The 16262-nt window shown below is 38.7% G+C and overlaps 1 protein-coding gene across 5 annotated transcripts in view; it reads left to right on the top strand.

Annotated features, from left to right (window-relative positions):
* Positions 1 to 90: 90 nt before the first annotated feature.
* Positions 91 to 16262, top strand: part of ATXN7 (ataxin 7) — a 123936-nt gene continuing 107764 nt past the window's right edge. For 2 of the 5 annotated variants that reach the window (XM_016150179.2, XM_036219263.1), the window contains exon 1: positions 91 to 147. The gene's annotated coding sequence lies outside the window, so the exon portion shown is untranslated. Of the gene's footprint in view, positions 148 to 211; positions 9837 to 16262 lie in introns of those variants that run through there. The other 3 variants (XM_036219265.1, XM_036219262.1, XM_036219266.1) reach the window with 3 other exon arrangements.

Below are 16262 nucleotides of genomic sequence, written 5' to 3'. Positions count from 1 at the left end.
CTCCCCCGGGACGGCCGCGGCCGGCGCGTGTGGGAGCCAGGCCAGGCGGGCGGCGGCGGCCCCGGCTGCTGCCCCGGCTCCCGTCGCCCCCCTGTACCCCCGCCCAGCCCACGCCCAGAGGCCGCCCCGGAGGCCGCGGCCAGCCAGGTGAGCTCGCTCGGGCGCCGCCAGTGCGGCGGGGGCTGCCGGCTGTCTGGGGTCTGGGGTCCCCGCGCCTTCCCGGAGAAGGGGACCGCGGCTCATACTCCCTCGTCCCTACTGCTGCTACTGAGGGTGGGCTCGCCCCCCTGGGGGTGGGGAGGGCGGTAGAGGGCGCTTGGACTCTGCCAAGCCAGAGGACATGGGACTAGGGGCACCCATGGGACGCGGCGCGAGGGTCCCCACGAAGTTAGCGCCCACGCGCGCCGGGGCGGATCTCCAACGCGGGCACTTGCGCCGGGCGCGGCCGGCCATCAAAAAAGGCCCGGGGTTCCAGGTCGCTTGGTGCTGGCCTCGGCGGCCGTCCCTTCCCTCATTGGTACTGGCGAGTGCTGGGAAATGGGGAAAGAGAAACTTGGCGACCTCTGAGAAGAGTTCGCGGAGCGACGGAGTGCGCCGTACTCACTGCCCAAACAGGGCTCCGGAATCCCGTCGCTGATCGGGGAGAGGTGTTTTATTTATTTTTTGATTTTCAAAAAATGTCTCTGTGACTATCTTTATCTTAAGGGGAAGTTGAAAGCGAAAGGGGAGGGGGATGCTAAATGAGAAACGTCTATGTGTAGAATTAGACATTTCCGGAGCACACTACTGATTATATTGGCATCTCTTCCCAAAAGTCACTTTGATTCAACTTGGATTAGTTTCTCACAAATGGCAACCTTTAGGTGGTGAAAAGTGAGAAGCAAGCACCTATACAGCTGATTTGATCTCTGGTGGGATAAATTCAGTTAGCTACAAGCAACGTGTCTGAGTTTTGAACCCAAGTTTGATATTTTATTGAGCATAGAGTTATTTTCCAATGTTCCTGTCTCCCAAGTATCCTGCCTTTTCATATCCGAGAGGAAGCAATTATGTAGGATGGATCTAATTGTTTCAGTTTCCTTACTGAAGTTGGGTTCATTTTCCCTGTTTCAGTTCTTTCAAAGAGGAAGAGTTGTAAATGCAAATGTATGACAGTGAGTGTGTTTAACCTCTAACTAGAAACCAGTGTATGTAAAATTTTGTTCATGAAAATGAGGTCAAAACTTGAATAATGCTCTTCAACAGTGCTCTGAAGATTTAGCACCTTTGACTTTTGTCACAAAGGCAAAAAAAAAAAAAAAAAAGTTACTTTAGTGAAGCTTCTGAGGTATAACTTTCCCTTCCCCAGGGTGTGAAACTCCCCTGTCTTGAAATAATACTGGCCTAAACATTAGTTACCTGCCCATTTTCTTGGTTTTACAAGGAGAGAAGATACTCTAACCAAAAGAAGAATTGCTTTTAAGTACTACTACAAATTGTAAATTGAAAGTGTCAGTTGATTATCTGTGTATCCCAAGTGGCATTTTGGTGGAAATCATTGTTAAAAGGTATTTGTCAAGTGATGAAATGATGTTCTTAAGTTACTTGTTACTTGGGTCTTATCATCATGATACTGATTTTGCAACTACTTAGTGATTTAAAATAATCTTTAATGATGTTTACAGAAAAGTTTCACTCTCTTGTAACTTAAATTTTCATGAGTTATTCTATCTGTTATTCATAGATGGAATCTTGGCTGATTTTATAAGTTCATTTTTAACTTAGAACTTTGTTGGACAGTGCTAGAAATGTTCTAAAGTAATAAGACCAAGAGAGATTGGAAGGACTTTAAAGTTCGAGATGTAGCTGAAAGTAAACTTTTCTGAAAGTTCTTGACTCAAGTAGTGGGAAACACATCAAAATTTGAGCCTTTATGAACTTTTAAAAATCTGCTTTGTCGGCCACATAATTTAACTCGCAGTTGCATTGACACAGATCTATGTGTTGAACATTTAAGAATTATTTTAATGGACTTTTGTTCGTATCATACATAGTGAAAGAACATCTTTTAATAAATTTTAGATGTGGTCTCTTTTTCATGTAATCAATTATATATATAAACATGTTCATGAATGCTAAAGTAGGAAGGACTCAAGCTCTGACAGGCCATACTTATGTTTCTTTCTTTTCTAGGGAAATCTCTGTAGGCAGAAAGAAGTAGCAGATTTTAAGCCATAACAATCTGATTGGGACTTTGAACTTATATAACCTTACTTTTAGTGATTTACTCAAATCATTAGATTCTTGGTTTCTTTGAGACTATTGGAGTCTAGTTAAGGAAGTTTGTTTATTTAATTTTAGCTTTCTGAAGCTATAATAGGTGATGAGAGAACTAGCTATATGGTCTTTACCTTGAAGGATACTGGTCTTTACTGTGAATGATATAGGCATTTTTGTAGTGCCCTTTTAGAGAAAGGGACATCTTGTGGTCTGTGAACCTCTAAGGGTCCATGAATAGGCTTCAGGAGATTCCTGAACCTCTGTAGTTGTGACCAAAACTTTTTGTGTATGTGCATTTTTCTGGGGAGAGAGCCTATAGTTTTGTTATAAAAGAGGTCTAGGGCCCCCAAAAGTTAGAGATATATGTTTTTATTAAGTAAAATGGGAGTTAGAATAATTCTTAAGTGAAAAAATAGGAAAAGTAGATCTTTGTGTTTATACTTACCTTTTAAAGTTTTCCTTTGCCTAGTCATGTGGTCTCAGAGGTGCAAAAGCACTTCCATTTTGTTCCCACAGCAAAGTGTCACCTGTTAGGTGATAAACCATGCACCCACATAAAGGGCTTGACATGCTATCCTGAGTGCATTGTGGCCATTTTTAAATTATGTCTAAAAATTTAGAACAGATAGATTAATTGTCTATAAGCAGAGACTTGAGTCTGACAACTAGGCCCTTGGAGCAAATGATTCATTCTGGTCATTATTACTCTCTAGAAAATTTAAAATTTGACTGGGAGGTAATCATCCTAAGAAATGTCTTTGAGCCTTGGGTAGACAGTAAGGCATGATGGGAAAAACACAGTTTCTGAGTCAAAACAGGCTGATGTTCAAATCTGGGTTCTTTCATTTACTGTAGCTGCTTAAGTTTTCTGACCCTCAGGTTCCTCAGGTGGATAAAGCTTCCCTAGTAGAGATATTGGAAGACTGGCACGAAGTTTTCTGTATAGAACTCTGAGCCCTTTAGAAGGTAGATGTGGGTAACCACGGATAAACATCTGAACGAACATGTATAAACATGGTATATGATACCAATGCACGTATTTTCAAATAAACATATTGAAAATATTAACAAATTGAAACTTTTTTTTGAAATCAGTTTTTTAAAAAGTTAAATTTTAGTGGTCCTTTCATTGTAGACATTTGAGGGAAAGTTAAAGAAAAATGGTGGTACAGTTGGCAAAGCTGAGGACATGGAGGCTGGGTGGAAAGAAACAGTAGCCACCCACCAGCATCATAGGTCTCTCTTTGGGTAAGATTCCATTTAACGTATGTTCTTCACTTCAAATTTAAATGAAAAACTACACAGGTACTTTCTAGTCCGTCACCTCTAAACATGTTTGCTCACCCTGTCCTTTATGGGACCCTCACTGGTACCCCCAGGGATTTCATCAGTGGAAATTACACCTATAACTTTTGCAGTCTAATTTTGACATCTTTAAAAGGTCTCCACAAGTGGGTACCTGCATCAGTTTTTCTCAACAGAGAAAAGAGCATGAAAGAACTGAACTGTATATTCCTTTCTTTAAACATTGAAGGAAGAGAGGACATTATGAGTAAATATAAAGAGATATAGGAATAAAGTACTCATAAAGCTCATGGCCATAAAAATAAACTTGCTTCCACTGTTTCTGTGGTTTTTCTCTTTTCCTCTCATCTATTCATGGTGAGCATTCATGCCTTCTTTCAGGTGAGGTAGTGGTTATGAACACAAGCTTAGACTCTTGGGTATAGACAACCTGGATTTGACTTCAATTCTTGAGCTTTCTGGTTTTGTTCATCTTGAGCCAGTCAGCCTCATCTTTAGAAGGGGATAGCTAATACATTCTTTCCAAGAGAAACCTTTAACTTATACTTATTCCTGTATAAACCTTCTGGAACCATCCTACTTTCAACTCAGAAAAGTCTTTCATAGCTTTTCATCTGTAGGACCTATTAGACCTGTCCACTGGTCTTAACAATTGAGTTGCATTATCCATTAGGATGGCAGGCTATATCTAAATCCGAATATGTCAGGAGCCAAACCAACAAGAATGCACAGGTTTGGAGCTGTGATCCATTCAAAACGACATGATCTTACAGTCTAGGACAGAGGTCAACAAACTTTCTGTAAAGGGCAAAGTAATAAATATTCTCAACTTCGCCAGCCACCCAGGTTACTGTCGCATTTAACTCTACTAGTGTATCTCAAAAGCAGCTATAAACATAAGGGAATGGGCATGGCCGTGTTCCAGTAAAACTATATGGACACTAATGTTTGAATTTTGCGTAATTTTTATATGCCAAAAAATATGTTTTAATTTTTTTTCAGCCATTTAAAAATGTAAAAAGCCATTCTAGGCTCATGGCATGTACAGGCAGCAGCTGAATTTGACCCATAGGCCATAGTTTGCTGACCCTTTGCCTGGAAGAATGTTAAACCCATAAGGCCTATAGGTTTGTGGCACCACCAAGCAACGCCTCCCTCACCCTCCACCACACATACTGGCATTTGCCATCCTGAGTATTTCATATATAATCTAATGCCTCACCTGCCCCATTAGGATGAAACTCCAGTAGGTTAGTTGTTATTACAGTATGTGGCCTTCCCTTCTTTGCATTTTGCTATATCACTAATAAATTTTGTTTATTGATAAAAGCGTTCTCAACTTGTCCAGTTTTCTGTAGAGCTCGATGATTAAACCCTGTCCTCTGTGATGGCTTGTGGGAAATCAGTGCCTTTGGTGCTGTCTTATGCTTCAAGTTCTTTTATTCTCCCCTTGCTCTGGAGGGGAAGTAATTGATACTAAGCCCTCAGGTTGCTAACTAGACACTCTTACCTTAAGGAAATCTGTATCTAGCCTACTCCACCCCCTTTTTGTGTGATGTTTGGTTAAATAAAACACAAAGATTCCTCTTGTGCTCTAACCCTTGGAGATTAGCTCCAGGATTGGTGTGTACAGAACATGTAGATGTATATGCCTGTGTGTAATTTCATCCAGCCATCACTAAAACTCTTGAGGGCTGCTGCTTTTAGTTTCACCTTTTCTCTCTCTTGACCGTTCTCTCTTGGCAATTGTATGGGATGCAGATTCGGTGACCTGGAAATTGCTATAACTGGTTGGTATATTTTTTGCCTCCCTTCCTACCTTTTTAACATTCTCTTAATTACTTGTTTTGCAGGAAGTAAGTTCTTTTTGTATTTCAACTTTTCAAAACAACACATTATGGTGAAAATAAAAGCAGTAGAAGTTATTGGGTATGTTAGAATTCCCCCCTCCAAATGTAAAACTGATGTAATATCAGAAGAATAAATCAATATTTTAGATATTTTGGGATAAAAGTTTTTAAATTTTTTGCTATTTTATCCAGCTATTAGAAGTGTAAAATATGTTATTACTCTTAACATTTAAAGGTTTTCTTTTTTAAAAAACTAAATTTGGTACATATTTTCTGGATGACACTTTGGGGAATACAAATCCAGAGTCATAAAATGGCAAGCAAACATCTAGGAATTTATCTTAAAGAAACACTTGGTCAACTGTGTATAATTATGTGTACCAGACTGCTCACTGCCCCATTTTTTATAATAGAAAAACAGAAAGTAACCTAAATGTCTATGCATAAAGGATTAAGTTAATTCGGACCTATCCACACAGTGAAATACTGTGCAGTCTTTAAAAAGGATGATGCAGGTCAATATTTATTTATATGAAATATTTTTTAAAAACATGGTAGCATGTAAATATGTATAATGTGTGATTTTTAAGGTAGACAAAAGCCCTGTGTACAGAAACCTAAAAGAAGGTATCTGGGAAGATATACTATACCAAGTAATAGAAACTTGTTATTTCTAGGTAATAAGATTGTGGGTGATCTTTTTTAAAAGTGTTTTTCTCAAAAGTTTTTTTTTCATTTAGCACAAGCTTTTTTTATAATCAGGAAAAGTAATAAAGCTATTAAGAGTAAACATAGTGATTGAAAACATCTTCTATTTGTGGCTAATTGAGCCCTCATTCCTTGAGATGACTAATTCTCTTCACTGTTGTGTTATATTGAATGAGTGAAATGTGCTTTCTCATATCTTTAAGAATGTTTTCTATATTACTAATAATCCAAAAATATTTTCCAGACTCTTCCAACAGGCAAGAGAATATTCCATACAGGACTAAATAACAGTTTTCAAAATAAACTCAGTGAAAACACACACATGCAGACATTTACATTGATAAAGATGGTATGTTCTATCTCATTTCTTACTGTGAAGGATTTTTTTTCCCTTGTTGAAATTCTATCAAATCATAATAAATTCATATGTATGGAGGCACTATAGGGTAGTGTTTAAAAACACAAGCTCCTCCATTTACTGTCTGTGTTACTTTATCCAGTAAGGGCCTCAGTTTCTTCATCTATAAAATGTGTGTAACACCTTGCTAAGTTTTTGTAAAGATTAAATAGGAGCAAGTGCTTAGCAGTAACCGATATTAAACAGTAACTAAGGAGGAAGAAATGGGAGGGGTAAGGGCATATGATAATAATAATAACGATGATAGTGATAATATCCGTGATAATCATTGTAATATTAGCTGCTAATATTTTCCCCCTTCTAGTCATAGGTCTGCATAAGGGTGGAGCCTTTTTTCCACATTCACCAACCTGAACCCTCTAACCAGTCCAGGTACCTTGACCAAGACAGGCGTGTGGTCTAGTTTCACCCAGTCATGTTCCCTTTACCCCTTGGTATCTCCCTGTACACTAAAAAAAAGTTTCAGGGGCTGACAACTCACTGGCATAGAGTTGGTGCTTTACAAATATTTGTTGACTGGATGGTAAACTAAGCAGGCATTTCCTCTTGACAATTCTGTGGTAAATTTATAAAAGAAACTTTGGGTCATCTTTAAAGTATATGGAAGAAAATGTGAAACACAAAAACTGTTAAAGGGAGAATCTGCTTGATTCCTAGTTTTTGAATGAATCATAGCAATTTTGTTTCATTTTTCTTAGCCAGTTACCTTCAATTTCAGTTCAGCTGTGTTTGCACCTGCATTCTTGTCGTGTAACTATAATAATTTTAGAAAAAAATTCACTTTATTTTCACATAAGTTGTTTTGGCTTTAGTGTATGTTCTGCTCCCTGCCCAAAACTCCCCAGTTCTGACTGAGACAGAGCTCTGTGTTGTAATGGAATTGGAAACATTGACCTGGTCATGAAGAATGAGAAGTACATGCACATCTGGTGGTGACGTAGTTATTTGGCGACACTGGAGCTTTGAGTTTGTTCTTAGAATATTTTAGGATATGCATGAAATGAAAAAACGAAGAATTATGGTAATCCATGAAGCATATGTCTGTCCGTTATCTACTGTTGAAAAGCAACAACCCACTTCAAAACTTTGTGGCTTAAAGCAGAAACCATTCGTTCACAATTGAGGCAGGGCAGTTCTTTAGCTGGTCTTGCCTGACTTGAGGTCACTAATTTGGCTGTTGTCACTTGAAAGCTCCAGTTGGAGCTAGTCAGTCTAGGGACTTCTAGCTGGGACAGCTCATCTGAGCCCCACGTAATCACATCTTCCAGCAGCTGGACCAGATTTTCTCACATGGAGGTACCTTATTCCATTGGAGTGAGAGCAGCAAGATGTCTTGAGGCTTGGGCTTAGAAGTCAGACAGTGTCACTCTGTCATACTCTGTGGGCCAGGGCAAGCCACTAGACCAGTCCAGATTCAAGGAGTTGTAAATAGACACCACCTTTTGCTGGGAGATGTTGCCATGTATATCTCACAGGTCTTGCCTACAGGGATTGGGTGGAGTGGGGTTGGGGGATGGGGCATGGTTGAGGCCATCTTTGCAAACAGTATGCCCTTTGCTTCCTTGTATTAACCAAACTCTCTTTGTTTGCCATGACTGATAAACTCTCCGTGAGAGGCAGTGCTGAGTGCTTCCCTGTGTTCTCTCTTAGGATAATAGCTATATGAAGTAGGAACTATTGTCTTTCCCATTTTAAGAGTGTGATGGGTGGGCCTTAGGAATGTTAAATAACTTGCTCTAGATCTTTTACCTAGTTAGGGAAAGATTCTAAAAGTTAGGGAAATTTTATCCCTATACCAGTGCTTCTTAAACCCGCTGCTTAAGAAACCTGCATAGGGGAGAGAGAGTGAGAAGTAGGATGAAACATATCTTTTTTAAAAATTTCAAAAGAAAAATCCAATATCTTAATATTCGATATGAATGGAGTAGCATGGTGCATTCCTTCATTTTACTATCAAATGAACAAATTGCTTGCCAGTCAAATTTTAGCTCTCAAATCTTTGAGAAAATGGATTCTTCTAGACTCAAAATAATAGCTAATTAATTAAAGGTTTTGGTTGTAAGCAGTAGAAACTAAGTCTGAGGTTACTGGGAAAATGTGGTGTAGATCCCAGAATTGACAATAGAGCTGAATAACCAAGCCTCAGAATGAATCAGATCAAGAACAGCTTCAGGGATCCAGGCAGCAGGCCTCAATCGTCTTTTTAGGGTGCTGGACTGACTAACCACTGCAACCAATTGCTTTTGACCCCACTTTCTACTGAGAAAGTATCTCTCAGATCCAGCTTGGCCCCTAGCAGGTACCTTGGTTCCTACCTCACCCAGAAAGTACCTGCTAGGGGAGTTGTCATTGCTCAGCAAGGAGAGAGGATGTAGGGCTGGTAAAACCAACAGGTGTTCACTATCCGAACACTTGGGGGCTGTTATATGTGAGTTGATTTATGCATTACCTGTTTGCAACATCCTGATGATCCCTGGTTCACCCTTATCCCTCCTAACCCCACATGCCTCCAAGGGTTCTTACATCCCAGTTTGAGAAGCACTCTTGTGATTCTATACCATCTATTTCCGTGTCAGCTGATCAGTGCTTACCATTTTAAGTACAATATTATTCATTTTTACATGGTAATCTTTTCTAAAACATATACATTTGCCCAATTTTTAAAGAAAAACTTATGGACTATAATTTAACCCTGTTAAGAACATTTTTACCCAGTGCCTAGTGATCCCCTAGGACACAGTGAGATAAATATAGTTATTGGCCTCTGCTCTAAACTGCTCCAGACTGCCCTGTATTTGTTTTTCTTTCTTCTGCTGGTGTCTGGCTGCTTTCATTGCAGCTTTGCTAAAACTTTAAAATAAACATTTTAGGCCTACAGTTCATAGGCTAAAGGACCAACCAACATTTACATAGGCTTTATAGTGTAAGTTAAACCATGTTTCAAATAGTAATATGTTGTGCAAATCCAATGTGGTTTTATTCAGAGTATTTTCCCATATATACTCCTTTATTTGATACTCTAATCTTTTGAAGTCAGAGAAAAGCAGATTTTTCCCTCTTTTTCAGTTGAGCATATGATTTAGAAAAGGCAAACAATTTCCCCTGCAACATAGGACCTTTCACAGGGGAACCCAGGTGTTCTAACTACCCATGCCTTTGCTGAAGGTGGTTCTAGAAGAGTGGTTTGCCAACTACAGAAGCCCCTTTTCTATTTTCTAAAGGTTCCAGTCTGAATTGGAGGTGAATGAACCTGTGTTTGGCTTCTGCGAGTGTGGGGATGTTGGTGCGTAAGGGAGGTAGGTATCTAGTAGTCACCTTGGTCATTATCAGCTACTTTTGTTATTCTTGCTTTTGAGGCCCAGCATTTTTTCATTTCCCCATAGATACCTAGGTGAAGAGCAGATGTACCCCTACCTCTTCTTGCAATGATTAGCTGGTTTTGAAGTATTTCTTGTAGCCCTTCAGTCTAGCCTTTTTTACTTCCCCGTGGTGTAATTACCACCTGACTATGTAGTCACTTGTCCTCCCAGCCCCTGGACTCTTCTTTTAAAAGGTCTGCTCTGTTTTCTGCTGTTTAGGCCTACCACTACAAGAGATTTTGAGAGGCACACTTGACACTTTTGTTAATTAGGGTCTTCAGGCACTTTTCTGTTAACAATAGAGCTGTATGTTAGGCTCTTTTCCCACGCTTTTAAAGTTTCATTGTAGTCTGAACTATCAACATACTCATAGTGGTAATACGTAGTTCTCATTTGGCCACACCTTTTTAAAAATAGAAACATCCCAAGCTTTTCTCTAGCTTTTAGGACCCTGTCCTAGCATTTAACAGTAGTTTTTAAATTGTCTATTTCACTTTGTTTCAGGCACTGATTTCTGTCGATTCTAACCATGTTCTGTTAACGCTAGTCAAAAAATTCTCTTGTCTCTTGCACTTCTGGTTTGTCTCATGGTCTCATTTTTGCAGACATTTGAATGTTTAGAATCCTTGAACTTAATCCTGAAATGAATGCTAGCAAAATTCTACATTGCAAAATGCATGCTTTTCATTTCTTTATTTTTTATTATTGGCATCTTTAAATTTTAATGTACTGAACACAAAGGAATTTTAAGTGGTCTGGCACATAGCTCCTCTTAGATGCTCTAAGAGGAAATATTTAAGACCCATTCTCTATTCCCTCCACTCCTCACCCTATTTATTACCAATTCTGATAGTTATAACTATAAATCACTCCAAAATCAAAGTTAGAAAACAGACCATTTACCATTACATTAGGACAGTTTAAAAGGAATCACTTTGTTCAGATTTACTAGCTTCCTGAAGCTAGTAAAGATGTTTATGATTTCCAAGATTCTCTGTTAATATGTTTCAACACTGCAGGACAGTGAATAACACATGTTCAGCTATTATAAATTATGAAAAAGGTAGCTCCTAGAAAAGATAGTATTATAGTTTTCTGTTTAAAAGTATAAATAGTGCTAAACTGAAAATCAGTTGTCTTAGTAAACAGCAGTCATGAATTGGTAGTAGGCAGGTTTCTTAGTATACCTGTTGTTTTAGGTAACAGTCAGCAATGATTAGCTTTCTTTTCCATAGATCTAGTGTCAAGTATTAATCAGCTGTAGACCGGAAAGTTTTTATTGGCTAGCATTTGTAGTGGAAGAAACACCAGTCTTTTTTTTTTATCTGTAGTCTCTAAGCCATATAACTGCATATGATATCATCTGTATGGTGTTCTTACAAAGAGAAACAGTTCCGTTCCTTTTCATGTGTATTAGGAGTACTTCAAAGTATGAAAATAGTGAATTTTGGCCTCGAAGGGTCAAAGTAGTCTCAGTTAAGGTCCCGATGTGTACCAGAAAAAAATTTACAGATTTAATCCAATTTAACATTTTTGTTTTTCACATTTTGAATGGTTTCTTAATTTTTTTAAATGTTCATAAAAATGATTAGTGAAAATCTTAAAATACACAAAAGCTAAGAAATATAATTTAAGTTTTAAGTTTCAAGCATTACGTAAATTTTTATTCTTAAGGAAAACAAATTCCTGAATACTTACAGAGAATTTTTGTTTAATAATTTTTTCCCTGATTGTAAAAATCATAGATATTTGGAAAATCAGGAAAATTTCACAAATATACAGAAGGAAATAAAAGTTACTCGTATATCTACTACCCAGAGATACTACTTTTAACATTTGATGTATATCTACCCTGGTGCTTATAAGAGTTCCCCAACAAAATATCCTTTGAAACAAAAGCTTAGAACTAAAGGTAAAGATAAGAAACAGATATATAGTGCGAACCAAATTTTGTTAATCCCACTATCTCTCTCAGGTGTTGCCTTCAGGTTGAAGAAAGAGGCTTCCCCACCAGGGTTGAAGAAGAAAGCTGCCTTTCCCTTCAGCCAGCCACGGCTGAAGTGTAATAGAACATCTTTTCTGTAGACGCCGCCTGTCTGCCTGTGTCTCTCTCTATCTTAGCAACTCTTTCTGTCAGCTCTGAAGGCCTGCTGGTTACAGGCAGAGACATTTGGAGTTCTTATTGGAATAGCTTGTTTACATGAGCCACATCAGTTCTTACCAACTCCCTGGAAGAATTCTTTAAATCAGCTCTTATTCAGAAACGTAGTAACCTTCAGATTACTTGTACCAAGTGAAAGCAAGGTGGAGTGTTTAGAGATTCCCGGGTGATTTCCAATTAACATCTAACCTCAAATCTAGTTGCCTTGGTGAAAGAAAAATCCGAAGAAGGAGCTCAGAGCAGATTATGGTATAAGCATATGCCTGTCCTCTCCTGTGGAAAAGAAAAGTGCTAATCTGTTAAAGAGACAGGCAAGGCAGAGCAAAGCAGAATTTTCTCTTCCTGCTAATCTTTTACTGTAGTACAGAAGAAAGATTTATCCTGGGATGAAAGAGAAAGAAGGAAAGCTCATGAGCAGGTGGCTAGTAATACAAGATGGTTGGCTTTTTTTCTATGTGCCTTGGCTAGTTGTGAACAGATCCTTAGGTCTGAAAAACTAGCAAAGTGGTGACACACAAGGCAACTTCCTCAGGCATTGATACAACTTATTGGTATTCAGGGTAAAAATACAATGCTGACTTTGAGCCCTCAGCAAGAGGAAACCCAGGGAGAAGTAGGAGGAAGTGGCATCTCTTTGTAAATGTTTTATTCTTGACATGTAACTGACTCCTGCCTAGAGAATTTTTAAGTGTTGATTCTGCCAGCTGTCTTTCAGGAGCACCTCCTGTGTTCTCTTGCACTGACCAGTTTAAAAGGTGTCATTTCTGCCTGAGAACTGTAAGAGCTTACATGCAGTGCTTGGTGTGAAGGAATTGCTTTGGAAGATGAATAACCATTGTAATAACTGCTCACAAGCAAAGGCGAGAGATTGCTCGTTTTATAAGTCTATGGTTTGAATTCTTAGGTCTGGCAGGAAATAGAGTCCAAAGCAGATGGTTTAGTAGTCTTTAATGAAGGGATTATTTTCAGAGGAATAGGCAGAATTAAGGGTGAAATGGGGTTCCTGTCACCCAGAAACTAACAGCAATAGGAAGCTGTTATCACTGCTAGGTCCAAAGGAGCAAAGAGAAGAAATAGCATTCATTCCTGGAATCCAGGGAGAGAGCTGGAATCATAAAGGAGGGGTCAAATGACAGGAGCTACAGTCCTGGAGGAATTCAGCCACTGCCAGAAAAATGTAGCCCAGAACAGAGAGAGAATAAGGAAGCACTACTCCCCCTACTTTCTTTCCTCCCTCTTTGATCTCCCTCCACTGCCTTTCATTGGCTAAACCCACCTGTCTACATGAATTCAGTGATGCTACCCATAGAGGTCAGCCTTTGGGGGCACAAAGCAGTGTGGAAAATTGGTCTAGGGATGGAAAGGGGGAACAAAAAAAATTACTAGCATACCCCAGTAGCATGTTCATAATCCCATTTTTATCATTTTATCTCATCATTCTCCACTCCTGAAATCCCAAAATAAACCTTAAAGTATGTGAACTGTTGATATGACTCAATTCCATCTTTTAATGTAAGTAGTCTAAACAGTTACCCTACTCTTAGTAATTAAATATTCAATGAGAGAATCTGAACAATTCTCAGAAGTATTGGAAAATCACTGAAAGACTTTTTTGGGGGCATTTTGTTCATGGTTAAAATTAAGATTTAAAAAAATGCATGTGAACAATATAAGTTATTTTTCATAAAATATAAAAATTTTACTTTTAATCACACATTGGTGAAATGGATTTTTGTTAAAGTTAAGCTGCAAAAGAAAAGTACTTTTTAAAAAAGTCCTTATATATTATCCCTTCAGATCTATTTAACTAAGGTGAGATGAATTGGCAAAAAGATCCTTACTTGACCAATCTAAGAAGAGATTTTTAGTTATTAAAAGAGGGTCTGTTTCAAATCCATAGCTTTATTGAGCTTTTGGCTTTGAGAGATGGAAAAATGAGTAAGATACTTGCTCGACTTTTCAGAAACCTATGTCCAGTGAAAAGAGGTCCACACCCAACTATAATCAGCAGTAGGTACTTTAATAGAAGCATCAGCTGTGCGATTAAAAAGAAGTGGTTTAGTCTGTCTTTACCAGAGATTCTTTCATATGGTTCACACATTTATCAAAAGTCTATGCTTGCCATGTCCAGCGTTGGTAGAGTGACTTTGGTAGAGTGAGCCTTTTATTACTGTTTCAGCAAGGGCAGCCAATCTTTTGGTGCTTTTCCATTGCTTCACACGGAGATGACGTCTAAAACCCTTACCACATCTTTCAGCGGTCCTTTGATCAGGCCCCAACTACATCTCCAGCCTCTTTTGGCCTTTTAGTTCCTCAGACTTGGCATGCTTCCCCAGAGTCTTTCTCTTGAGATTCCCTTTGACTGCTGACACCCTCATCTCCAAACACCTCTTTTGTCTCCTGGTCCCAGTTTAAATGCCACCTCTTCACAGAAGCCTTCTCGACCTTCCTGACAAAATCTAGAGATCTTGTTAACTTGCTTTAAAACCCATATGGATTTGGGCACCCTGCTCTAGTCCAGGCACCTTTCAATTTATCTGTGTCTATCTTCCCTACCAGAATATAAGCCTTATGAGAACAGGGTATTTGCTTTTTTCTCAGCTATGCCCTCAGCACCAAGTATGGTGCTTAATAATGGTACTCAATAAAGAACTGTAGAAGGAAGGAAAAGAACTGATTTCAAGCCCTGACCCCTACCATTCACTCATTGGTTCTGTGACCTTTGGTATCTGGCCACTTGGAGTCTCAGTTTTTTATCCGTATAATGGAGGTAATAGTAATAATGGTACTTAGTAAGTTTCAGGCATTGTGCTTTATTTGTGTCATCTCTTCAATTCATCTTCATGGAAGTGAAATGACTTGCTTGCTTTACACAGTTTGTAAATAGAAAATAGGATTTAAATCCTGTTCTATTTAATTCCAAAAAAACCACCAGTTGTTCTTCTCCCGGCCTTTACGTGATTTTTTGTGAGGGTATAACCTGCAGGGGAGAAGATCTTTCCTATGGGGTATGAACAGCATTCATGCCAATGCTGAGAATGTTGACATTAAAGTAGGCTGGAGATCTCTTAAACCAGTTTGAGGGAATCATAGATTGTGGGATTAACTCCACTTAGATGAAAAGTTAGGTGATTTCTAACCTGAGTAATGAAGAAGCTAGCTAGGTCTAGAAGCAGCCTCTAGTGCAAATGTCCCAAAGTACGAACTGGGACCAGAGATAAAGAGCCTTGCAGTTGGGGCCAAGGAGCTGCTACTTTCTATAAAATGCTGCAGTGAGACCTTGATGGATTTTATTTATGGAAAATACTGTGAAAGCAGGAAGTCCCAATTTGGAGTCCCTTTTGGGGATAGAAATGTCCAAAGCCCTTCTCCCAGTTTGCATGTCTTGAGGAAAGGAAGCATTTTAGTTGATTGTTTCATTCCACTGTAGTACCCAGCGTAAGAGTGCTTAGGAATCAGGATGTTTACATTCAGTTGTTTGGTATAATTCTGTTGTTGTTTGTTCTTGTTTTTCTGTAAGGGTAGATTGCCTATCCCAAATGGGTGGCAACCTTGCAGTTACTTCACCTCTTTGGCCTCAGTTTCTCATTAGGAAATTAGGGATAATTAAAATATCTACCTCAAGGCATGTTGTGCAACATCCATACATTACCAGGCACAAAATAAGCTTTCCAGCAATGTTAGCTGTATTGTTAATATGTCCTATCCATTCTGGCCTGTGTGTCTTGAATGAACGTGCATCGTTTATTTAGCAAAGACAGGTTGACTGGGACATAGGAACTGACATATTTTTAATTATCATGATTTTAGAGTTTACAAAAATAGTAAAATTAGAAATGAAAAAAAAAAAAAAGGCAATGAAACACCTTAGCGGGGGGAGTCCTGGTGTTTCCTAGATGTGTTTATGATGAAATTTAAAATGTGAACATGAACTAATACTTATAGAACTATCGTGCGTGCTAGGACCAAATTTTCCATGCATTCTTCCTGAGAAGTAAGTTTGATTATATCTGTTTTACAGATAAGGAAGTTATGATTTGTTCTTTCTAAGACGTTATTAGACAACTATAAAGGTAGACATTAAACCATGTGCTTCTCCAAACCATTTTGTGTCCTTCGCATTTTCAAGGCTTGACTTATCTTCCATCAACTTAAGCATCTCTGCCAGGAGGGAAAAATAGAAACAGCACTCTGAATTTTTT

Source organism: Rousettus aegyptiacus, unplaced genomic scaffold, assembly GCF_014176215.1.
Source record: "Rousettus aegyptiacus isolate mRouAeg1 unplaced genomic scaffold, mRouAeg1.p scaffold_m13_p_4, whole genome shotgun sequence".
NCBI classification, from domain to species: Eukaryota; Metazoa; Chordata; class Mammalia; order Chiroptera; family Pteropodidae; genus Rousettus; species Rousettus aegyptiacus.
This window is presented reverse-complemented; position numbering and strand designations above follow the sequence as displayed.